Source organism: Solanum stenotomum, chromosome 4, assembly GCF_019186545.1.
Source record: "Solanum stenotomum isolate F172 chromosome 4, ASM1918654v1, whole genome shotgun sequence".
In the NCBI taxonomy this organism is placed as follows: Eukaryota; Viridiplantae; Streptophyta; class Magnoliopsida; order Solanales; family Solanaceae; genus Solanum; species Solanum stenotomum.
In genome coordinates this window covers 42,715,509-42,741,478 of record NC_064285.1, presented here as the reverse complement: position 1 = coordinate 42,741,478, position 25,970 = coordinate 42,715,509, and the positions used below count along the sequence as shown (strand labels likewise).

At 35.1% G+C, this 25,970-nt stretch overlaps 1 pseudogene; it reads right to left on the bottom strand.

Moving 5' to 3' along the window:
- Positions 1-6,178: 6,178 nt before the first annotated feature.
- On the bottom strand, positions 6,179-7,848 carry LOC125861509 (uncharacterized; annotated as a pseudogene).
- Positions 7,849-25,970: the final 18,122 nt, after the last annotated feature.

The following is a 25,970-nucleotide window of genomic DNA, read 5'->3' as shown; positions in this document are numbered from 1 at the left end:
ACGGTCTGGGTTTCCACAGGCCGCAAAGATGATTGTGGTAGAATTTGAATATCCCAACATTGGTTTTTCATGTTTTAGGACAATAATTTAGTTTTGTTAGTTAAAACTATTTGTGCCCTAGGTGATTTGATGAATTTCTTGAAAGAAATCACGTTGAGTTTTTTTCAATCTCTAAGATTTGGGTTATCTCGAAACAAGATCTTAACTGTTCTATTTTTGTTATATTACAATGCCTATTTGGATGATTGTTATGTATTGTTTTATAATGTATTGTATTGTATTGTATGGTACTATTTTATTTTAATGAATATAATGTTTGGATAAATTGTATCATTTTATGTCTTTATATAATGACACGTTGATAAATCTACAAGAAATCTATGGGACGAGATAAAGTTACTGTGAAAAGGTAGAATATTCTAGTTCATATTAGAATACTCTTAATATTAGTTTTTTGAAGAGCCTATCTCTTTAATATTTTAATATTCAGATATTAGTAAAGGATTATTCCTTAGCTTAATTCAATTATTTATGACTGTGCGAAGAACATGCACATTACCTAGTTAATTATAAATAGGATTGTTAGTTAGATAGATTCTTACCTCGGAACTTTTCTTGTAATAATAACAACGATAAGAAATTCAGTGTAAAAAATTCAACAAGTGGAGTCTGGCTAGAATGGTGTGTATGGTGTGTAGACAGTCTTACCCCTACCTTACGAAGGTAGAGAGATTGTTGATTTTTTACATCATCGCAGACCCCACAAACCCCATGTTCCATTCCCTTTCCAATCACAAACCTCACCCCTCATGATCACAATCCTATGCCCAACATTCTCGTCTACACAATCGCACAACAAACCTGAAGTTAACACAACCCCATCACCTTTTCTCGATTGCGATACCAAGGCTTGCAACCTCAAAGTTCATAAAAATTAGGTGCCTACAATTATCCAGTTAAGTGCACAAACCTATCAAGATAAAAATCAAATATGCAAATTTCACAAAAATTCCCTACAAACTTGTTGGGATGCTCAAATACCAAGCTGAAGTATCTAGGCACATATTTGATTGTGATGATCTCTTAATCTTCAATTTTACTAGTTTTCAAAAGAAACTTCTGAATCTCTCCTTATTTCATTGGGACTTGTTCAAACTATCCACTGAAGTTATAAATCACCCATACGGATGTATAGGGACTTTCAAACCTCGATTCTGAACTCGTTTACCCCAAATGTTGACTTTGATCAATTCTTAAGATTTTAACTTTCTAGTTTCATTTTCTTCTCTAATACACATCTAATTACCTCGATTTACGTATTGCCCATCCTTGCAAATCATAATAAACATTTAAAAGCCTACACCAAGTTTCAATTAATTAAAAGGAAAAGGGTCCTAATATTAATCTACCAAACTGATTGTTACAAGAAGTGATTTTCATGATGACCTCCTAACTACATGACACTAACTTTCATGTTGAGACACAAGAAAATTTACTTTACTTTTACTGAATATTCTTTGTTAATCCAAAGGTTAAAGTTGTTGAAAGTGCTCCAAAAAAGAAAAGGAGAATGTTCCATCTGGAAGAGGGAGTCTACAACAAAAAACCAGAAAATCAACAATTATAATAGGAACAACCTAAATTGGTGTTGGCATAGGTCATTGCGATGTTCATGGATTCAACAAATTGTGGTGACGTTGGTGGTGGAGCTAGTTGTCACGCCTCGAGCCTATAACCTGGACGTGACCGACACTCGAGAACCATTGTTGGTCCTCAAGTTAACCATTGGCCTGACTGAATAATTAGCGGAAGATTTAATCAAGCAGATAGAAAACTTTAAATGTAAAATTAAACTCAACTCAATTAAATGTCTGAAAATACTTAATAAAGTATAAGTAATAGTTTCCATAATCTCAAAACAGATGGCAACATTTTGAGAGACTCATCAATTCTAACTATCTATGAAGCCTCTATTACTCAAGATCAATGTCCGGAAAAGACCCGCAACATCTCAAGTCAACTTAGTAGAAAATAAATGTGATGTCTCCTGGAATGCAAGGAGGCTCACCTAAGCTATATTAAGAGCAAAATGATCTCAATAAAATTCATGTTGATGATCCTGAACACATGTATCTGCATCGTAATAAGATGCAAGTCAAATGACATTAGTACATAAAATGTATGAGTATGTAATATGGTTGAATAGACAAATAAACATCAACATGAAGTGAAAACCATGTAAACTTTACCGTAAGATATGCAATAAAAACAATATGAAAATAGTATACTTTACTTTATAGGGAGTTTCTCTAACCGACAACCATTACTTTGAGCCTAGAAATGATACAACTTTTCAACCACGTTGCAAAGGCCATCCTATAGCTTGTCAGGGTATAGGATGATACTGTAACTATGGATCTAGGCCTTCTCAGAGGCATTGATGAGTCGCACAACGAATCAATGCTATCCTATCCTATGCTGGCTATGTAGTTTTATGAGACTTTTGAGTTAAAAAATAATCTAACCCAATTCGGTGCTGACACTACTCCCAAAATAATATATATCAAGTATGCTCAATTCACCCTTTACAAAGAAAGGGATTGTTACTTTACTAAAGTACTTTTCATAAACATTAATCATGCTCTTTCTTTTTGTCGACTGTCAAATAGTACATTGAAAACATTTGCTTCTCCTTTCAAGGATTCTGTTCAAAACTTACACTTTTAAAACGTATGCTCATGAACTTATTTTTCAAGCCCAAAATAAATATATGAGGAACTTTCATGCAATTTTCTTTGAAAACATAACTTTAATAAATCAACATTGTTCATGTGATACTAAGCATGAACACCATTTTAAGATTCATATGCAAAAATAGGAATCAAAACCTCAATTGTTGAAGAACTAAATTCAAATATCAAGAACTATGACTAGATCTTTTAGATGTGATGATTTCTTACTGAATTGAGATGTAGGGCATGAAGACAAATTATTCCAACACTAAGAATAACCTTACATACCTGAAAGAACAATGTTCTTGAAAAATCTTGAAGAAGAACTTGATTAGAAGCCTTAAAACCCTAGCTTGAAGGAGAACAATCAAGAAAACCTTTCTTGAGATTCTTTAATTAGTTTCTTGAAATCTCTACGGCCAAGAATTTGGATTTTCATTAGTGATTCATAATCATATGGAGGAACTTGAGTTGGAAAGAATGGAATTCTTGGGTAAGGACTTACCTTGAAGAAGAATCTTGAAAAAGATTGAAAGAATCTTGAATGGAAGTCTTCCACTTTGATTTTTCCTTAGGGTTTTGTCTTATGGTTTGAGAGAGAAGAGAATGTTAGATTAAGAGATGAAAATCTGATTGGTTTGGGCCTTTCATTAGTCAAGAAATTCGTTTAGGGTTTTATTAAAGGTAAAAGGATAAAAAGGACCCTTTTTAATGTTTTCTCGTCAGCTAATTCGTCAATGCAGTGTATCAAGTTACTAAAATGGTCATAACTTTTTACTCGAAAATTGGATTGTTACAAATTATCATATTATTAATTTGGAATGTTTATATAAATATTTTTGGAATAATATTATTTTCACTTATCACAAACTAGAAAATAATTAAGAACCCTATTTATTTACCAACAAAACATTGTCCACTTTGTTATTTCCTTGAGAGAATGATTGTCAGTAAAAGTCAGCAACATGTTTGCCTCAATCCAACATGTCTTAAATATGTGGATTTGAAGGAATTTGATTATTGAGTAAAAGTATCTGCAATTTGAGGTTTGCTTTCTGTCTATTTGATATAGAAAGTTCATGTATTTTTTCTCACTCCTTTTCAAATTGTTGAGATTTAGATTTGGCATACACTATTAAAATAAACAAAGTTTGATTGAATCTTACATATTTTACTCAGCAAATATAGAACAACTAAGATGATGTATCCAAAAAACCTAATCTTATTGATAGAACAAAACACAAAGTAAATTCTGTCAAGAAATTCATCAAATACATGGGGCACAAATACTTTTACATAAAAATCTAATAAAATATGAAAAATAAATGTTGGGATATTCAAATTCTACAAATGTCTCTCCTTCCTTCATTACCACCAATATTTGCACCAAATCAACCTTCACTTGCTCCATCACCGCCTTTGCCACCATGGCCTCTCACAATTTGATGTCTAATCCATGAACGTCGCGATGACCTATGCCAACACCAATTAGGTTGTTCCTTGTATCAACAAGAAAAAAAATTCACCTTACTCTTCTCAGAGTTGTAGCTATTGTGTTTCTTTATTGTAGACTCCCTCTTCGAGATGAACATTCTTCTTTCCTTTTCATGGAGCATGTTTCAACAACCCCAACCTATTGATTAATAAGGACAATTTAGTAATAAGTGTCTTGGCGCTTAATTGACGTGATGATAAAAGTTAGAGTCATGTAGTTTAGGACGTCGTTGTAAAAATCACTTCTTTCATATATGCAAGGAAAGTCTAGGTAATCATTTCTTTAAAAAAAACTTGGTCAAACAAGCTATAGTAGTCCAACAAAATGAAAATAATGTAAAGTCTTACCTTTTTTACTTCAGTGGTTTCTTGATCTACTTCAAGCTTGGATAAATCTCTGAATACATATTTTCTTACCTTCACAATAGAACGATATTGTTTGCTCTTTTGATAGTAATACTACAATCCTATAGGATTTTTGTTAAGAACCATCTATATATATGATTTTAAAAAGTTTAAACTGCAGACATTACTAAGTAATAATATTACTAGCCCTCATTTTTCTTGATATATCATTGGCTAGAGATTCGTTGGTCCATAAGATAAAAAGTAGCTATAGATAATTTTAAATAACTAACAAAAAATTTACAATATAAAATCCAAATAAGTTTTGAATGTGATAGTATTGTTGTAGTTTAGTAGTTACAACTTCATCTCATTCCAGTTTGAATTAAGAAAATAGGTTTACTTATCGCCTACCACACACAAAACAAATGTTGTGATTTTTTTTTTAGGAAAAACAAAAGATAAAATAAGCGATAATATAATTAAGCGATAATATATAGTTAGTAAATCCAATTTGGAACATGACATAAAGAAAAGAAAGTGTCATACATGTTGGAGGTAATTTTGAGACCTTCCATCTGAGCAACAAACAGATATAGCTAGATAGATGAATATATATATATATTGCATTTGTGTACATACTTAAGGAAACTAGCAAATCTCGACATTAGGATTAAAAGAATACAACATAGAAAAAGTTGTATTGACCATGTTCAGTGCTCTATTTTCACACTGTCTCCTTTCATCTAGCCATCCATATAGCCTCTTCTAGTATTTATGGTTAAGTTTGTTGGGATTACTAGTTGGTTCTTCTGCCGGATCTGTAGTAACCTTTTCTGGTTTATAAATGGTGTAACAGTTAGCTTCACCTTTAGAAGGTTCAATTCGTAAGCTAACATTCGAAAGACTGATCTTTTCTTCTTCTCGTCAATCATGTTTTCGAATACTCTCAAAGGAATAAAAACAAAAAGTAAATAAAACTCAAGAATAACAGTTGAGAGGTAATGTGGCTTTAATCTAGTATTTGTATTTTTAAAAAAACTTTGGGGCATCTATAATTAATTTTACAAGAAAATTAGTGGATAATAAATTTGACCATCAAAATAATAAATTCAAATCATCATTGAATCAAAGGAGTCATATAACATACATGTGAGAAGAATAAAATATATTCCTACATGGATTTTTTTTTTGAAATAATATTCTTTTAAATTAATCTAAAATTTTTAATTATTCACTTTCATTAGAGGAAAATGGTATATGTGAGCATTTGTATAGTAGTATGAGTATATATAAGTCACTTTAATAACGAGGAGTATATTAACTCTAAATGAAAAAGTTGAGGGGTATATCAGACCTTTTTTTCTCTTAAAAAAATGCAATACGATACAATATTTTTCTTTATGAAACAATAGTAACAACCATCTGAACAAACATAATTACTCTAATCTAGCAAAAATAGATCAATTAAGATCTTGTATCCAAAAAACCCAAATCTTACTGATAGAACAAAACTCAAAGTGATTTCTTTCAAGAAATCATCAAACACTTAGGGCACAAATAGTTTCAACTAACAAAACTAATTTATACTCTCCGCTGCCTCTCCCTCATTTGTTGTTGCCACCGTTTGCACCATTACTAGCTCTGTCGTCATTTCCAATTAGACCTCCCATAATTTTTTGAACCTTGTGATGCCAACACCAATTTAGGTTGTTCAAAAGATATTCTTGCTTGTATTTGTCCTTTGCTGTGATTTTTCTTATTTGGCCCTTTGTTCCGGGCTTTCCCTCAAAGATTGAAGATTCTATTTTTGATTTTTGGGAGGATTCTTCTTCTGACATTCCAATATCATTTCATTTAAAAAGTAAAGTTGTAAAAATACATCAATTCCAAAAAAAATAAAGTTGTCTAATAACTAGTGTAACATAAACTTACCTTGTTTTTGTGTTTGAAATCCTTATTCATGAGGTTGTTCCTTGCTTCACCGAGAAACTTTTTGACCTCCCTCTTGCCAAAGTTGTTGCTTTTCTGTTTCTTTGTTGCAGACTCCCTCTTCAAGATGGAAAATTCTCCTTTTCTTTTATTAGAGCATTTCTCAACAACCCCAACCTTTGGTTTAATATGGACAATTTAGTGTGTGTATAATTTCTTACCTGCACAATTGATCGATACTTGCGAACTTTGTTCTTATGAGTGTGATACTGCAATCCAATAAGATTTTTGCTAAGTTTATGTATAGTAATTATTAATACATTATTAAGTAATTATATTCAGATGCTCTGATTTTCTTGATTTATCATTTGGTTAGACATTTATTGGTCCTTAGGATAAGAACAAGCTAGATAATTTTTGAATAATTAAAAATAAAATCATATATTAATATAGAACTCTACATAAGTCTTGAATGTGGTAGATAGTTAGAACTTCATCTCATACTAATTCGAAAGAAGAAAACAATTTTGATTATTGCCTAACACTAACAAAATAAATTTCACTTATTTTTAAGAAAAAAAAGAAGAGAAAATGATACATAATATAATTAAGTGGAGGATTCACAAAATTGGTATTCAGTAAATTCCAATTTGAAAGCATGACGTAAAGAAAGTAAAATATCATACATGTTGGGGGTATTTTTGAGACCTTCCTTTTGAACAACAAACACATGTAGCTCGATATATGAATATATATATATATATATATATACACGTATAATTTACTTAAATCCCATAGTATTAAGACTTAACTACATTATATCCCTACTCATTTTCAAATTACAAAAAATTCATAAAATTTATGAATCTTGGATACATCAATAGACTTCCGGATACATCACTGGACATCTGGATACATAGGTGAGGGATGTATCCGACAGGGGAGAGATATATCATAGAGGGAGGGGGATAGGACATTTGTATATATCACTGGACTTTTGAATACACCATCTAGACATCTAGATACATAGGTGAGAGATGTATCAGAAAGGGGAGGGATGTATCCGAAAGGGGGATATGGATGTATCAGCGAGAGGAGAGTGATGTATTCGAGAGGGGACTTTTGAAAAAAAAATTCAAATGGTAGGAAATTTCAGAGATTATGGTAAAATAAGATGTGTATTTAGGTAATTTTTCCTATACATAATGCATTTGAGTATATACTTGAGGAAACTAGTACGTTTCAACGTCCATATGAAAAAAATACATCATAAAAAAATTGTATTTACCATATCAAATGCTCCACTTTCACGTTGTTTCCTTTCAGATACCCATACATGTAACATCTCGTTGTATTTATGATTAAGATGGTGAGGATCACTAATTGATTCATCTGCAGGATATGTCCTAACCTTTTGTGGTTTATAAATGGTGTAACAATTATCTTCATCTTTAGAAGGTTTAATTCAGAAGATAACATTACGAAAGATTGATCTTTTCTTCCTCTCGTCAGTCAATTTTATCGGTACTTTTAAAGCTTCAACATCATTCCCAAATTGAGAAAATATGTTAAAGTTTTGGTGCTATATTAGAAGCCATCTCTTATTTCCCAAATTAAAATAATAATAATCTCATAAACCTTTTTTCAAACATATTTCCATACAACTTAAGTAAAAAAAATATTACTGATAGAGTAATCTCAATTGGAAGAAAAGAAATAGTTAGAAGATATCATACCACCATTTGAGCAATATTAATTGTCGAAACTAGTGTCATATAAGGAACTATATCTCGACAAGCTTTCATTTCATATGAACAAGTCATGTTTATATGAAGATGGATATTAGAAAATCTTTGTAGGAAACAAAAAAAGTAAAGAAAACTTAAAGAATAATAGTTGAGAAGTAATGTGGTTTGAGGATTGAAATATCAAGGACTATATATAGACAATTAAATTGAAGAGATGAAAGTAATTTATAAGAAAGATATGGATGAAATTGATAAGATAAAATTGATATATAACTTTAGCTCTTTTAGAAAAAAAAAATCATGATATTTGGATATTTGGTCAATACTTACTTATTATTTGTAGAAGGTGGTTCTTTTAGAATTTTTTTTACGGTATTTGGATATTTGGTCAATACTTATTTACTATTTTTAAAAGGTAGCTCTTTAGTATTTTAGAAAAAGAATCACAATATTTGGATATTTGGTCAATACTTATTTATTATTTGTAGATGGTGGAATGTTTGAGGAGACCCTTCTTCTTATCCTGACTTGACTAAACTTATGTGGCCTTAATTATGTTGAGACAGATAAAGTATGCGGTTACACATATATAAAAGTGAGTGAACACAATTTTTAAATTAAACTATATAAAGAAAAAAAAGATTATCGGTGTGGTGGTTTGGTGGGGGGGGGGGGTTATAGAAAAACGGAATTAAAAAAATCCTGAATTTTCTTTCTTCTTGGAACTTTTGAACTATATATATAAATGGGATAAGATGCAAGTACACCCTAGAATATGACGAAATCTCAAAGATATACCTAAACTAAACTACGGTCATATTACTCCCCAAATCATATTTTTTTTGTAATTTTGTACACCTTTTTAGATTACGTGATATCCAAATATCTCACACACACCTCAACTGCGGGGAGTCACGGGTAGTGACACGTGAGCCAAAAGGTGTACAAAATTACAAAATTAGTTTGGGGGGGAGGGGGTAATAGGACCTTAGTTTAGTTAAGGTCTATCTCTGGAATTTTGATCATAATATTGGGGTGTCATGACCCAAACCGTCGTGATTGGTACCCACACTAACACTCCGGTGGGAGAACCACCACTACAACCTAAACCAAGCAAATAATCTAAAAACTAAGGCATTTAAATCAAACACTAAGGAAATAAAAATAGAGTACCCATAAACTCTAACTATAATAACTAACAATGCGGAAGAATGACCTAGAATCTGAAAGTCAATGTAACAAAACATTTATCACTGAACCAAGTCTAAACAATAAAGGGCTACAACCCCAACTAATCAACTAATCAACTAGCTAAAACAAATATCTATGTCCGGAAATGGTGGACATAGACGATAGAAAATTTCATGGCAGCCCGAAAGAATTGGCTCACCCTTGAATTCGAAGCAATGATCACTGATCTCCTAAGCGAGGTCTGTCAGTAGCCGCTTGAAGATGCCCTGTACTCAACAAAAATAAGAGCAAGTGTAGTATCAGTACACAACCATAGTGTAGTGGTAGGATCACGCGGCTATCCCACTAGTGCAACATAAACAAGTCAAACAACATTATAATAACATGCATAAATATCAACATATACAACATATACAACATTTACGAACAACAAACAACTTCACATTTTATAGCAAATCATTGGTCCTCACATGGAACCCAAACCCAAATAGTTAGCATGCTAGAATGTGGCAACTTTCCCATATTTATGCCAGAACGTCGCAATCGATCCCATTTTATTTCTGAACATGGCAACCGATACAAGTTAGTTATGTCGAAACGTGGCAACCGATCCCATTAACACACCACAATATCAATCACAAGTAATATATCAAGATCATACATTTACGTCATAATTTCATGGCATTCATAGATTCTCTATCTCATTTACAACAAGTGTGATCAACATGGCAATATTCATAGATATACAAGTATCGTAATGAAGCAAGAACAAGGATACATCACACAATCATAGAATCACAACCATAACCTACGTCGAAAAATGCTTGAAACCCTAAGAAGCTTGATCCTTACTTTTCTGCATTCGTTCCCCTTGTTCTTGGTCTACAAATAATCAATACAACACGGGAATCAACAATCAATCGCTAATTACCTGAAACTATAACAATTCTATGATCCCTAGATCAAACTAATGATTCCACCATAGAATCTATAACAAAACCTTCGCCCATCAATATTTATCCATTCTATTACATTCTACGGATTGAAAAATGGATTCGGGGAGTGAAAAGCTTACCTTTAGCCTTAAAAATGGTAAAAAATAAGTATGAGTCAGCTGTGAGTCGTTCTTTAGCTCTAAAAGTCGAAAAGTGCATAATGAGGTCATTAAGGGGTTTATTAACGACTTTAATTCATATTGGGCCCGCCATAGCAGCCACCACCCCGCCACAGCGGTAAAAACCCCTGCCAAAGTAGCGAAAATAAAATAGAGAGTTATTTCAAGAATTCCAAAATTCCCATTTGGCAACTCACCTCTAACCCACGATGATCAGAAAAATACCCTTTAAGCTAAGATCGATTCTAGGAGTTCTACTCGCCCGCATTCGATTCAGTAAAGTCGTATGGATTCCTTAATGAGTTATCTAACCACTCATGCAATCAAAATCATAATTATTTCACCCAATTGTTACTTGATTTCCCTACACATCAAGGACTCTGATTTTGTCCAAATTGAACTAGGTTGAGAAAATCCAAATATTACGAAAAAGTTTTCTGGCCCCAAATATTCCCACGTTGGCATTTCTATTACGACGTGAATATGTCGTTACAATAGATACCAATTTATCAATCACTCTTCTCCGAGTGACAAAACATAGGAAAATAGGCTAAGTAAGGAATGAAGTAGTACTTGAATCGACGAACAATTGGGGATACTTGTCTCTATCCGGAGGCATACCAGGCAAGTCATTAGGAAACACTTCACTATATTTAGACACCACAGGAATAGACCCAATGGATGGAGCCTCAATCTCAACATCCCTAATATGAGCCAAATAAGCGAAACAACCTTGCTCTACTAATTTACTAGCTCGAATGGAGGATATTAGCTTAGCTTGCTCAGGCTTGTACATCCGTTCCCACTCTAATTTTTCCTTTCCCAAAATTTCTAGAGTTACAAACTGAGTATTACAATTAAGCACAACATAATAGGGGGACAACCAAGTCATGCATAAGATTATGTCAAAGTCAATCATATCCAAAATCACTAAATTAGCCCAAGTTTGAAATCCCATAAAAAAATAGGACAAGCACGATAGACATGGGTAACTATGACTGACTCTCCAACTGGGGTAGAAACACGAATAGGGGATTCAAGAACATCACAAATCATATCAAAATCTGAGGCAAATCTCACTAATACATATGAATAAGTAGAACCCAGATCAAACAACATATTAGCCATCCGGTCACAATTAAGAATAGTACCTGTGATCACCGCATCAGATGCCTCCACCTCATTCTTGCCCGAAAAAGTGTAATACTGAGCTCTGTCATCATGACGAGCCAATTCCCTACTTGGTTGCGAGTTACCCCTACCTCCGTTACCATTACCATTTCCTCTACCTCCACAGCCTCACTGATTACCTTCTTGCCCACCTTGTGGACGTCCTCTACCATTATTACCATTCCCCGCGGGTACCATTGCTCTAGAAGGCTACTGCGCGACATCTAATACACGAGGTTGGGGACAATCTCTCCTAATATGCCCAGGTTCTGCATAGTTGTAAAAGTACGATCAAAAGATGGTCAGTCGTCCATCGAAGGCGCGACTCCCTGGCTATCCTGAAAATTATGAGATGGAGTTTTCGAGTAACTACCTGTAGAGGTGAGCATAGCGAACTGAATTGGCTTGGCTACAAGTGTTGGCCTCCCAGACCCCTTGGAATAAGAACCTTGAAAGTTACCCGAGTTCTTGGCCTTTTTTGTCCATGCCTTAGCTTAACCGTCAGGCCGCACCTCCTCCACTCTCTTAACATAGTCTGTCACCTCATTAAAACCCTTATTGCAGAATTCATATGAAGAGATAATACTTGCAACTCAGAATTCAAAGCTCTAATAAATAACCGGATCCTCTCCTCCTCGGTAGTAACCAACTGCGTAGCATATCAAGACAAAGCATGGAACTTGGCCTTATAAGCAGCCACAATCATGCCACTTTGCTCAAAAGCCATTAACTCATCCTTCTTGCGATCCCTCAAAGTTCTAGGCACATACTTTTGTAGGAACAAAACATGAAATTGGGCCCAAATAAGTGAAGGTAGACTAGAAGATTTGCACTCCATATAAGCTCTCCACCACTTCTTGGCCTCACCTTGAAGTTGGAAAGACACGAACTCAACCCCATGTTGGTGAACAATACCCAATTTATGCAACCTCTCATAACAGTCTAAGATAAACTCATAAGCATCTTCAGTCTCAGAACCAAGAAATACCTGAGGCTTAAGCTTCAAAAACTTAGTCAACATGTCATGCTCATTTCCTATCATCACAGAACCCAACAAAGGACGGAAGAAAGCATCATTACCTCCCATTCCACTCGTCATGGGCGTAGTGCTGGCAACAAGGGTATTAGCGGGATCTTGTGATATTTGAACAGACGGAAGCATTCCCGAACAAGACAATCCCTTCAAAAATGACATGATTTGTTGAGCTACACCGGATGGATGGGAGGAATACTTGCAGTCTCAGTTTGCCCATCTTCCTCTTGTCCAATCTGCACAACATTCTCAACATCCACGTTCTCCTCTTCAATCTTTTCATGATGCGCATGAGGGTTCTCATTCATAGGAGCATTATCAATCAATACCTCATTCACAGCAGGCGCTACTCTCCTAAGGCTTCTACCCCTAGATCTTCCTCTACCCCTGCCTCTACCGCGACCTCTCACTGCAGATTCCTCAACTGGAGCATTGATAGGAGCTACGGGCCTAACGCCATTAAATCTAGTATTAACTATCTGCAAACAGAAGAGTGAAGAAGGTTAGATACCAATTTGAATCGTCAAATACCAATTGGAATCAAGTCATAGCACGAAAGGAGACAAGAGAAAATAGAGAGACTTCTTAAAGTCCTATAGCATCTCGAAGAAAAGTAAAGGTTTCCCCGTACCGTTCCGCAAGACTCTATTAGACTCGTTTCGGTACATCAAGATCAATGAACCTAGGCACTGATACGAATTTTGTCACGACCCAGACTGTCGTGATTGGCACCCACACTAACACTCTGGTGGGAGAATCACTGCTACAACCCAAACCAAGCAAATAATCTAAAAACTAAGGCATTTAAATGAAACACTAAGGAAATAAAAATAGAGTTCCATAAACTCTAAAAAAAGTCTAACAACAATAACTAACAATGCAGAAGAATAACCTAGAACCTGAAAGTCAATGTACCAAAACATCTATCAATGAACCAAGTCTAAACAAGAAAGGGATACAACCCCAACTAATGAACTAATTAACTCGCTAAAACAAATGTCTAAGTCTGAAAATGGTGGACATAGACGAAAGAGAATCCCATGGTAGCTCGGAAGAATTGTCTCACCCTTGAATTCAAAGAAATGATCACTGATCTCCTAGCGAGGTCCGTCAGTAGCCACTTGAAGATGCTCTGTACTCAACAAAACTAAGAGCAAGCGCAGTATCAGTACACAACCACAATGTACTAGTCGGATCACACAGCTATCCCACTAGTGCAACATAAACAGGTCAAACAACATTTTATAATCATATGCATATATATAAACATATACAACATTTATGAACAACGAGCAACTTCACATTTTATAGCAAATCATTGGTCCTTTTATGGAACCCTAATCCAAATGTTAGCAGGCCGGAACATGGCAACTGATCCTATAATTATTCCGAAACGTGGCAATCAATCCTAGTTTATGCTGAAATGTGACAACCGATCCAAGTTAGTTATGACGGAGCGTGGCAACCGATCTCATTCACAAACCACAATCACAATCACATGTATATCATCAAGATCATACATTTAAGTCATGATTTCATGACAATCATATATTCTCTATCTCATTTACAACAACTGTGATCAACATGGAAACATTCATACATATACATGTATCATAATGAAGAAAGAACAAGCATACATCACACAATCATAAAATTACAACCATCACCTACCTCGAACGAAGGTTTAAACCCTAAGAAACTTGATCCTTCCCTTTTCGGATTCGTTCGGCCTGTTCTTGGTCTACAAACAATCGCTAATTACCCGAAACTATAACAATTCTATGAACCCTAGATCAAACCCATGATCCCAATTATCCAAATTAGGGTTGTTTCCACCATAGAATCTATAACAAAACCTTCCCCCATCAATATTTACCATTCAATTACTTTCTACGGATCGAAAAATGGATTTTGGGAGTGAAAAGCTTACCTTTAACCTCAAGAATGGTGAAAAATGAGTATGAGTCACCCGGGAGTCGTTCTGTAGCTCTAAAAGTCAAAAAGTGTATAATGAGGTCGTTTAGGGGTTTTTTAACAACTTTAATTCGCGTTGGGCCCGCCACAACGGCCATCACCCCGCCATAGCGGCAAAAATCCCTGCCAAAATAGCAAAATGAAATAGATAGTTATTTCAAGAATTCCAAAATTCCTATTTCACAACTCACCTCTAACCCACGACGATAAAAAAAATACCCTTTACGCTAAGATCGATTCCAGGAGTTCTACTAGCCCGAATTTAATTCTGTAAAGTCGTATGGATTCAATAACCAGTTATCTAACCACTCATGCAATCAAAATCATAATTAATTCACTCGATTGCTACCATATTTCCCTACACTTCAAGGACTCTAATTTCTTCCGAATTCGGACTGTGTTGGGAAAATCCAAATACTACGAAAAAGTTTTCGTCCCCAAATTTTCCCCTGTTGGCATTTCTATAACGATGGGAACAAGTCGTTATAGGGGGTACTTGTGACTTATCCCTATATAAATAAAAGACAATACATAAATATGCCATTTAACGTGCCTTTAGTTTGCATCTATATCTTCCAACTTTTGGTGTGCACAAGTATACACTTTCAAATTTTTAACAAGCTGAAAAAAAGATGCATGCGTCGTACGTGACATAATACATGTAGGGTACCGCGTTGAACATGAATTTCCAAGTATAATGCCAAGTAGGACATGTGTATCTTCTTGTTCAACTCTATACTGGTTTAAGTACCTACTTGTGCACACACCCAAAGTTGGACGGTTTTGGTTCCAGATAAAGTCATGTTAAAGAGAACATTAATGTATTATGCCTAAACAAAATGATGATTCCTTAGGCAACATTTTGCACTTTCTTTCTTATATGAAAGATAAAAAATGTCCCCTTTGAGTTGTATTATTCTTAAAAATTAGAAGAAATTAAGTTCTTCTAAAAGATTTTTCCTTTCAATATACCCTTTAATTTGACCTCATTTCATATTTATGTCCTTCAAATTTGGGTGTGTACAAGTAGACAGTTAAACTTGTATAAAGTTAAAAAAAATAGACACACACGTCTTATGTGGCCTCCTACATGGCCATTTGTATCTTATGTGGTGTCATATGTATATTTTGCCTCCAGGGACTCTTGTATCTACATGTTCAATTTCATACAAGTTTAAGTGTTTACTCATGCACACCCGAAGTTAGGGGGATAAATGTCAAATGAGGCAACTTTGCAAAAATTTGAAACAGCTACACTATTTTCAAGAGGCCTTCACAATTATTATTTTTGTTTTTCTTGTTTGAGTGACCTTTTCATTTTTCTTTCTTTGAAATTTTATAATCAAATTTTAAATTATTGAAGGAGATTAAAACTAGTCTGTTTTTAAAAAAATGCATTTCTTTTTTATCTTTTGACAACTCTTTAATTTCTACAATATTTTTTACCTAGTGTCAGTTAGATATATAAAAAGGAAAATATTTTTGTCAATGAATTGAAGGTGTGGTTGTTTAGGTGTAGGATCAGTGTATACTTGTGTGTTGTATGTGCTTCCTATTATAGATGAATGGATTGGTTATCCATTTTGTTGTTGTAGGCTACGTTAAGGCCTTGCCCCTGATCTCCCTCAATCCCTATTTTGAAATTATAATTTTATCATTTGTATCATGGTTGTTCTTGATTATCGGTGAATTAAAAAATATTCATTACTATAAATAGTTGAATTTGTCAAGACATGAGTAGAATTATATCATGTCAACATTATGCCAATGTATCTAATAATAAAAGAGTTAGCACAAGGAAAATATTTAAATAAGAACCCTTGGTCAAATAGAACACACATGAAAAATAGTTATTTGAGTAAATGGTGGAATCAATTGCAACCACCACCGCCGTTTTCTCCCTATCAATGACCATCACCATATCCAATGACAAAACCAGATCCTCCATCACTACCTCTTCCTTTACCACTACCTCTACCGCCGCCTCCACAACCATTTGCACCGAAGCCGTGACCTCGCCATATCCAATGCAAAACTAGATCCACCATCACTACCTCCTCCTCCTCCACCACCACCACCAATTAGGCCCCCTACAATTTTGCCAAATCCATCAATTTTTCCCAATCCATGACCCTCGCCAAATCCAAATACATCACTAAATCCCCCATCACTACCTCCACCACCTCTGCCACCACCACCACTGTCACCACCACCACCAAGACCCCTATAATTTGGTTGAATTCACCATTGAAGGTAAACTAGGTAATAATGGATATATTGTAGGGAAGCTTCCTTATTGAGGAAGTTTGCACTAGAATTCCCTAAAAAATAATTAGCATCACCTCGCATCTAATCTTTGTAGTATCTACTGTCAGCACTGCACACAAAACTAGCATAACTTCGATTAGTGGCACAAATAGAAATTCTATTACTTCTAATGAGAGAATTCAAAAAACAATGTTTGACTTGAAATTTGAATTTAGGCATAAACAAGTTTTTAAATCACTTTTAGTATGACACTAAAAGTTCCCTATATGTTAAAGAAATTTAACAACGTGTACATATACAAAACTATTTTTATTTTATTTACTCAATAGTATATCGCAACTAAAGAGATTCAATTAAACCCCTTCCAATAGTTAGCTCCATTTTTAACAACCACAACAAGATATGTAATTTTAAGTGATGACTTTTTTTGGCGGCACATGTGGCCACCTAAAAAGAGTAAGACTTTTTGCGACAAATGCGCCACAAAGAATATCGAAGTGAGCACTAGTCATTATTATGACTTCCATTTTTAGCTAAAAATATATATGCATGGTTTAAAATTATGTAATACTATGTAACTCGTATGAAGTTCTCCAAAAATATATCATTTTTAAAGTATCTGACATACGCTTATTATTATTTTTTGAAAAGTTCAAGCAACATAAATTTGAAGAAGAATGTATATTACATTGAATGTTGTATTAAATAATATTTGAGATACTATGAAAAATAATAATAGATGGGTAATTGCGTGGTTAGTGGCTATTAATTAGAAGTGCAGTTAATTAATCTATAAATATTTGCAAAATGTAAAAAAATGAAAACAAAAATGATGTGAATGTATACGTAGTTGAACATCAATAAAGAAAAGGGAGTTACTAAATTATGTCTTGCATTTTGATTATTTATTGGAAGTATAAAAAAGTAATACTTTCTCCGCTTCAAAATATTTGTCAAATTTTCTTTTTACACGTCCCTTAATAAACACTAATTAGCAGTGTATTTGTCTCTGAGATTTTGATCATAGATGTCACGCCCTAAGCCTACACCCTGGAGGTGGCTAGCACTCGAAAACCATTATTGGCCCAAACGAACCCTTGGCCTGACTCAACTCTCAGTAGAAGACTTACTAAAGTTACATAGAATCAAACAAACAACTCAACTCATAAGTAAAGTAGTTAACTCAAAATACTCGAATAAACATAAGTGTTCAACTCAAAGTCTTTAAAACATTAACAAGGGAAATGAAAGAAAGACTCCTTAAATACTATTGTTTATCTATGAAGCCTCTAATACTATGAGGGGTGCCGGACAAGACCCCTGATCATCCTAACAAAACTGAAATAGTGGAAATAAATAATGGATCCTCCGGAGGAACGGAGGCTCACTAAAGCTACCTCAAACTGCTATGGTATCAACGAAGCGTGTGTTGATGACCTTGATCTCATGTATTTGCATCATGAAATGATGTAGGCCAAATGACATCAGTACATTGAATGTACGAGTATGTAAGGGGAAACACTGAACATAACATGAAAGCTTCAACTTGGAAAGAAGGAGTCATACTCACTTCAACTCTACTCTACTCAACTCAACCTCAACTCATGGTTACTCAACACAATGCAGTATAAAAACAACAATAAAGATGTAGGTTATATAAAGCATATTTAGATTGAGCGGATTGCCCCAATTCACGAAAGTCTGTAAGTGGATTTTACATAGCTCTTGGTGCTTCTCCTATCTCCTAGAAGTCAAAGAAGCAGACTTCTATCTCCCTCATCTCTACTGAAGTTAAGTATCGGTCCATGAGGAGAGTTATTGCCGAGTTGACTAGATTGGTATGATTATTCACAGATCTTTCGTTTATATAGCTTTGCCAGTTCCTCTTCACTCGGACAAAAAAGTTGCTATACCTATTTCCAAGAATCCCATTTTTCTTAAGTGGACCAAGCATGTGGAGCTTGATTGACATTTCGTTTGAGAACAATTTCTTGTTGGTTTAATTTCACTCTCATTCACTCCATCTTCGTCTAAATTAGCCGATTTATTAACCAATACCTTCACAGGGCCTCTTCACAGTAACCTTCTTGGCAAGTTGGGTGTGTTTTCCTCCCCCTCCAACTTGATGGGGGGTGTTGGTGTAGATAATGGTGAAACAGTAACGACGAAGAAGACAGAGGTTTGTTATGCTTCTAGAAGATTAGTCATATATATATACTTATTTTATTCCTTGTAATTATCTTTTAGTTTTCTAAACAAAGTAGGACACTTAGTTTGTTAGATAAAGTAGGACACATTTCATAGTTGGTTAGTCACGTTCTCCATTATCTTCACACAGTTTGTTGTTCACGTATTTCGTGAGTTGTATATATATGCATCTGTAGAGTGATGTTAAACATACAGAAAAGAGAATTTTCTCTCAATCATTTCTTGCTATCTTTTCATTATTTTTGTTTTATTTTTTTTGCCACTTCAGTTTTAGGGGGTAACAAAATTCACTTTTGAGTAGTATAGGTGTGTAATAGGTCACTATGATAGTTTAAGCGCGTAACTCACCTTTTGGAACAAATTCAAGGGAAAATTTATGCCTTTTCCAATTTTTTCCCCATGCCATTTATTCTAATTCATATGGACTAATAATATTTGAAGACCTTCGTTGACATTTTCTAAAAATATATGCAGTTATCTAACTTTTTTTTTACTATTCAAAAAGAAAAAAAATCATTAGACAGACATTATATTTATATATATAATTTCTCGGTTCGATTTGATTATTATTGCATTTTTAGTACAACCAAAAGCAAACCAAATAGTGTCGGTTTTCAAAAATTAAAACCAAACCAAACCAAATATCAATATTTTTAAAATGGTTTGATTTGAAATGTGGTACGATTTGATTTATTAACCATAACTATGAACATCCCTGATTCTTAAAAAAAAAAAATTCAAAATTAGAAGTAATTAGAAAAAAGGGGATGGAATAGTAGGAAAACATGTTTTTTTTTCAAGAAAACAAATATCCCCATTTCCTGATTTTTTTTCTCCCCTTCCCCCATTTTCTTGTATTCAGTCCCCCACTCCATATTTTGGAGATTCTTTTTGAAATCCTCTAATTTGGTGTGGTGGCTGATGAGTCCACATTTTGGACTCATTTGGGGCTTTATTTTGATAGATTTAGTGTCCTCGAATGAATATTTTGTCTCAATAACTGATGTAAATCCTTAAGTTTCAGGTATTTACAGTTTGAGGCAAAGCATGGACACTACTTAGCAAAAAGGAACAAGGCGACTGAAAAGAACGAAGAAAGAATGCCTGAGAATTGCCTAATGTATTAGGAGACTCGCCAAATGGTCGTAACCTGGCCCAAAGTTCCAGTGTGCTTAGCCCTGAAGGAAAAAGATAAAGTCTGTGAGGGAAGGGAGCAATCGACACGTCGCCAAGCAGTTTTGCGAAGAAATTCCCTATCGCCCAATGAATTAATATGTGAAGATGCTGAAGGAGAAAACTTAAAGGTGATGAATCAGACCAAAGGGCGGATCGCCGAGTGTATCGACGATCCCGACTAACTGCACTGAGTGATCCTTTGCAGCACAAATTTTTGAAAACTATAAATACTCATTGAATTTTGTATCTTAGTATCAGGTTGTAGAGAATTATTACTGAGACTTAGAATACTTTTAGTTTTTAGTTTTTAGAGTTTTTGGGAGACATTGTTCTTGAGCTTGAAGGTTTTGAAGGTTTTCAACTCCAAGAAATTGGAAGTGGTTATTCAAGAGTCTTCATCCTAGATGTGTTTAAAGACATTTTCTATAGTACCCACTTGATGGAAACACTTGTTGGTATTGATTTCTATCTCTTTTTCATGTCTAGGTAAAACCCCAATTCATGGGTTGTGATTTTGTGAATATTGGTTAAATTTCATGTTGGGTATTGCTTATTATAAGTCTATTTGTTGTTTAAATGTGATTTGGCCAAGTGCTGGCATGTCTATGCTCACAGCATAAAGAGGAGTTACCTAGTGAGACTATGGCTAACCTTGAGAATGAGGTTTGAATAGTGACTTGCATCGTGCCATGATGTTAACTAAGGCGCTGCTTAGGAGGCAACCTAAAACCCTTTATTGCTTTATTTTTGTTTTAGAAATAATAGTGCGTTGATTGTGCGTGTTTGAGTGTGAAAACTGTTTGAAAAATGCAGCTGGGCGAATATTCCAGTAGGTGCATCACCGAAGATGTCGGCGCGCTTGGTTTGATCTGCCGTTATGCTCAACACAATTTTAACTTGTAGCCTGTAAAACTCGGCGAGCCCAGGAGCAACTTGGTGACTCACCGACTAGATCAGTGATCCTAATGTTGTCCATCGTTTGAACCCCCAAGTAACTGAAGGTCCTGTAAAAAGTCGGCGGGGTAAGTGACCATGCAGCGTGTAGCCGAATAGATCTGTGAGTGCGACTACCGTCACCTTATGGATGTGAATTGGACGGTTATTAAAAGTGCCAAAGGTTTTAAAATTTCAAACTCTTCATTTTCCCTCGCTTTAAAACATCACAATCTCACACCAAGCTAGTATTTTGAATATTTTTACATTCGATAAGTATTTTGGTTGTTAGTTAGTGCTCGGAAATGGGATTTCATTGCCGCATAGCATTTCAAAGTACTTTAATCGGCATAAAAGGTTGGTTTTCTGAAACCCAAGATTATTTTTGAAAAGTTGGTACTCATTTGCAATGATTATATTGTATTGATGTGTGTTGGGCCTCTCTGATATGATTATATTGTTTAAATGCTGATTTTAATTCGATAATCTTGCCCGTCATGTTTTGATCATCAAATGCCCGTAAATTTGTGCCTTAAAATGAGTTAAATTTTCTGGGGGTGTGCTTGCATGGTGGTTAAATTTGTTGGATGAAGTCTGAGTACCTCATATTTGTGCTAAATGACGTATTTGTTGTAACACCCCTAATAATTGAAGTAGGATAAAATAGAGCCTCACATGGGTTTTATGCATTAATAACCTGTTAAAATAATGAAGAATAGCCTTTTTATTCAGTTTTAAAGAGTTTGGAAGTGAAACGTCAAGGGACGACCAAGACATTCGGAAACTAGTCTTTTACATGTTGGTGTGTTCTAATATGTTGTTCATGTTTTTATGTGTTGTATCGAGTCTAAAATCAGTGGAGGTGACCATAGTGTCTTAATAAATATTTTTAGGGTCAAAACGTTCGAGTACGACACCCCGGGACCAACCTAAGGGTCCCCGAGGAGGACCCCAACCTTGGCCAAGAAAGCTGCCAAGGCAACTTGCAAAAATGCTCATGGAGGGACCATATCCGCGACGCGGACTAGCTCTACCAAAGGCAAAAAGTTTGGTCCGCGTCACGGACATGTCGCGGACACTTATGTCTCGAAATTTAATTTCTAGAAACTTGTGCGAACACCTCCGTGTCGCAGACTTGTTTGCCGACGAAATCTGTGAAAATAAAACTCAAGTTTGACTTGTTTAAAAGGCCCAACTAAGCGAGGGGTAGTTTGGGTACTTTGGGGAATTATTATAAACGGTTATTCTACCTATTTTAGGATATTTTAAGTGGTTAAAACCCCAAAACATAGAATTAGACCTCATTATCCAATTGAACTTTCCCTCTCAAATAAATTCTCTCTCTAGAACTCCTTGGAAACCATTGATGAAGCTTCAAGCTAGGGGATGGGTTCCTACTAAATTCTCTTCAAATTCTAAGGAAATTAATCATAAAGGTTTGGGGATTTTATCTTTGATTCTCCTTTCAATAAAAGAGTCAAATCAAACTGATTTCAATGTTTTTCAAAAACACTAAAAACCCCAATTTCAATTCTAAGCTTGGGTTCTTGCATGAAGGTATTTCAAATGACGATTTATGTTAATATTGATTGGTATAGATCAAAAACTCCATGAACCCTTGCATATCATGAAATCCTAATTTTGGGTCTAAACTGGGTCTATTGATTATGAGCTAATAATGTAATATTAATGTGTAGATTGTTATGGACTATTAATATATGTATTGTTCTTTATTGAATTATGAGGAATTGATGGTCAATTGTGTTATATTGGATGTTAGCCTTGAATGGATAATTGTGACGTAAGGTTTATAATGATGATGAAGTTGTGAATAGATTATTGATTCTAGTATTATATATATATATATATATATATATATATATAGAATTGTGAGGTTTAATCCCTTTGAAAGTGGGGAGTTGTTTACTTTATAAGCATGTTGTGACCATGGCCTTGTAGGCCAAGTTGGATGATTGTTGTTTTGAGTAAAAGTGATTATGTGAAGGTAATGTGATATGATGTGAATTTGTGTATGGTCTAAGAGTATGAAGTGTGACCTTGTGTAGAGACTTTATGTGTTATACTTGGTTGTTGTCTTCTTTGAATGACTCATACTGAAGGAGAGGTTAGGATAGACTATGTTTACCTACTCTCACACCTAGTGAAGAATGAAAGAATGAATGAAAAGAGTGGGAGTTAATGCTAATGAATGAAAGTTGGGTCTATTGTAAGGATAGTCTCATAAAGTACTTCTTTAAATGAATGGGGTTCCTAGATAAAAGGTTTTTTCATCTTTGAATCCATTAGCTTCCTTAATGAATGAATGAGGGTTAGGATAGGTATTCCTTCGTGAGTTGAGATGAGAATATTTCGTAACAATCCTTATCCCTAAATGAATGAATGTTGGGTTAAGATGAGTACTCCTTCGTGAGTTGAGATGAGAGTACTTAGTGGCAATCTTTATCCCTAAAGGAATGAATGAAATAAGTGTCCTAACTCCATGGGGGAGTAATGTCTAGCACCTAGAGGATATGAAGATAGGTGGATACTCCTTCGTTAGTTGAGATGTGAGTATTTAGCAGCAACCCTTCAGATGGGTGCTCCTTCGTGAGTTGAGATGAGAGTACCTAGAAGCAATCCTTCTATCCCTTAACTATGTGCCCACATAGGACTAGCTAGTGGTCTCTACCGCGTAAAGGCTAAAAGAATGACTCTACCTTAGGCAAGTAAGGATCCCTCATCCGGTAAGGGTATTATCGAGATTCCATGTCAAGCTCCATGGTTTATGTCGGTTAAGGCTCTTCCCCCACATTAATGAATGAATGAACTAGGGTCTCTTAAGGATGTACTACTTAGGATAGGTGGTGGAATGGGACATCATCTAGCCATTGCACAAGTAGACATTTAAGGGAGATCTTGGTGTGTCTTGGTAATGATAATGAATGAATGAGTCTCTTTGGGCTAATTAATGAAAGTGTTGGTCTTTGAGAAATGCTAATGTGAATGTAAGTGCTTATGTTGAATTGAATGTATGTGATGATCTTATGTCATTAGTGAATGAAGTTTTTTGAATGCATTAAGTTGAAAGAATGATTTATGTTGAAATGTGAATGGAGCTTGTCTTGTGTAGACTTAAGGATCACTTGGGTGCGGTATGGAGAGGTAGTATGGGCTGCCTCACCATGTCTTACTTAGGTGAGTCTTGGGATGTCATTTGATAAGTGTTCTAGTTTTATGAAGTTACTTGTTGCCCTATGTCTTATGTGATTAATTGGTGAAGGTTGAGGTACCCTTGGTAAGTGCACTTTGTTTGACCTTAAACTGGTGCCTTAGTGCGGGTGATGGTATGGGACATTGCACATACATTGCACAATGGTATTGCTTAAGGGTTACTTAAGGTGGAGGTCCAACACAAGAAGGTAAAGGTATATGGGTTATGTATGTTTATGAGGTATTGTGGAGCATATGACTTTGTATTGTTGGTTGTGACTTGTAAGGTGCATATTATGTTGAAGTTCATGAGATTTTATCAAAATGGCATGAAAGCATGACTTCCGAACAAATGTCCTTTTTAGCATGTTTTGAATGTCCTCATAATTAGTACATGTGTTATACTAACCCCTTTCTTCTATTTTACTACAAGTGTAGATTCTGGTAACTAGGGGGAGATTGTGCTTTGGAGTTGCATGGATTGCTTCACTCTTCCAAGTCTTTGGTATGTCCTCAAGATTCGAGGACTATGTTTAGAAGTTTCTAAGTCATTGTAATAGACACTTAGGTTTCATTTCATTTGAAAAGGGCCGTGTCCCTTGGTACGTTTTAAGTTTATGTCTAAGATTAGCTAAAGAGACTTAGTAGTTCCACTTGCGTGTTTATGTTTACAAATATTGATGACTCTTGAAGTCTTATGGTTTTATTGAATAAAAGTTTTAAATGCTTAGTGATTTTTATGATCTATGCGATGAATGAATGCTAAGGCTTGTATGAGACCTCCGAAGGTCGGATACGCATGTAACGGCTAGGGGTGCTCTCTGGTCGTTACAATCTTGGTACTAGAGCATATGGTTTTAAATATTACTTTTAGGTTCAAAGTCTCGAAAGCCATGTGTAGTACAATCTTATTCATCGGTTTGAGTCACGACACATCTATGTGTGAGAGGCTACAGGACGATAGAAGTTTCACTTTCTTTCATTATTCTTGATGTTGTGCCTTAGAGTTTGGTCTATATGTGTCTTTTTCCTAATCCATCTCCTGTGTTTATAGGATATGAATACGAGGGCTAACCGGAGGAGAGCGGAAGTGGAGATAGATGATGGGGGAGTTCATCCCCAAGGAATGCAAAGTGACCAAGCTCCTTTAGATGGGCAACATAATGTGGGTTTGGTGGTTCCCCCGGATATGACTAATGGGGAAATTAGAGAGGGTTTTCTCTCTCTAGCCCGGGCCATGACTACTCAAGCAAATAGAGATGTCAGGCCTAGGGTGAATGCTATTGAGAGTACTGTGGCCTCAAGGTTAAGGGATTTCACAAGGATGAATCCTCCTAGCTTCTTGAGTTCTAAGGTAGATGAGGACCCACAAAACTTTATAGATGAGGTGTTTAAGATTGTTGATGCAATGGGAGTGACTCCTAGGGAGAAGGCGAAGTTGG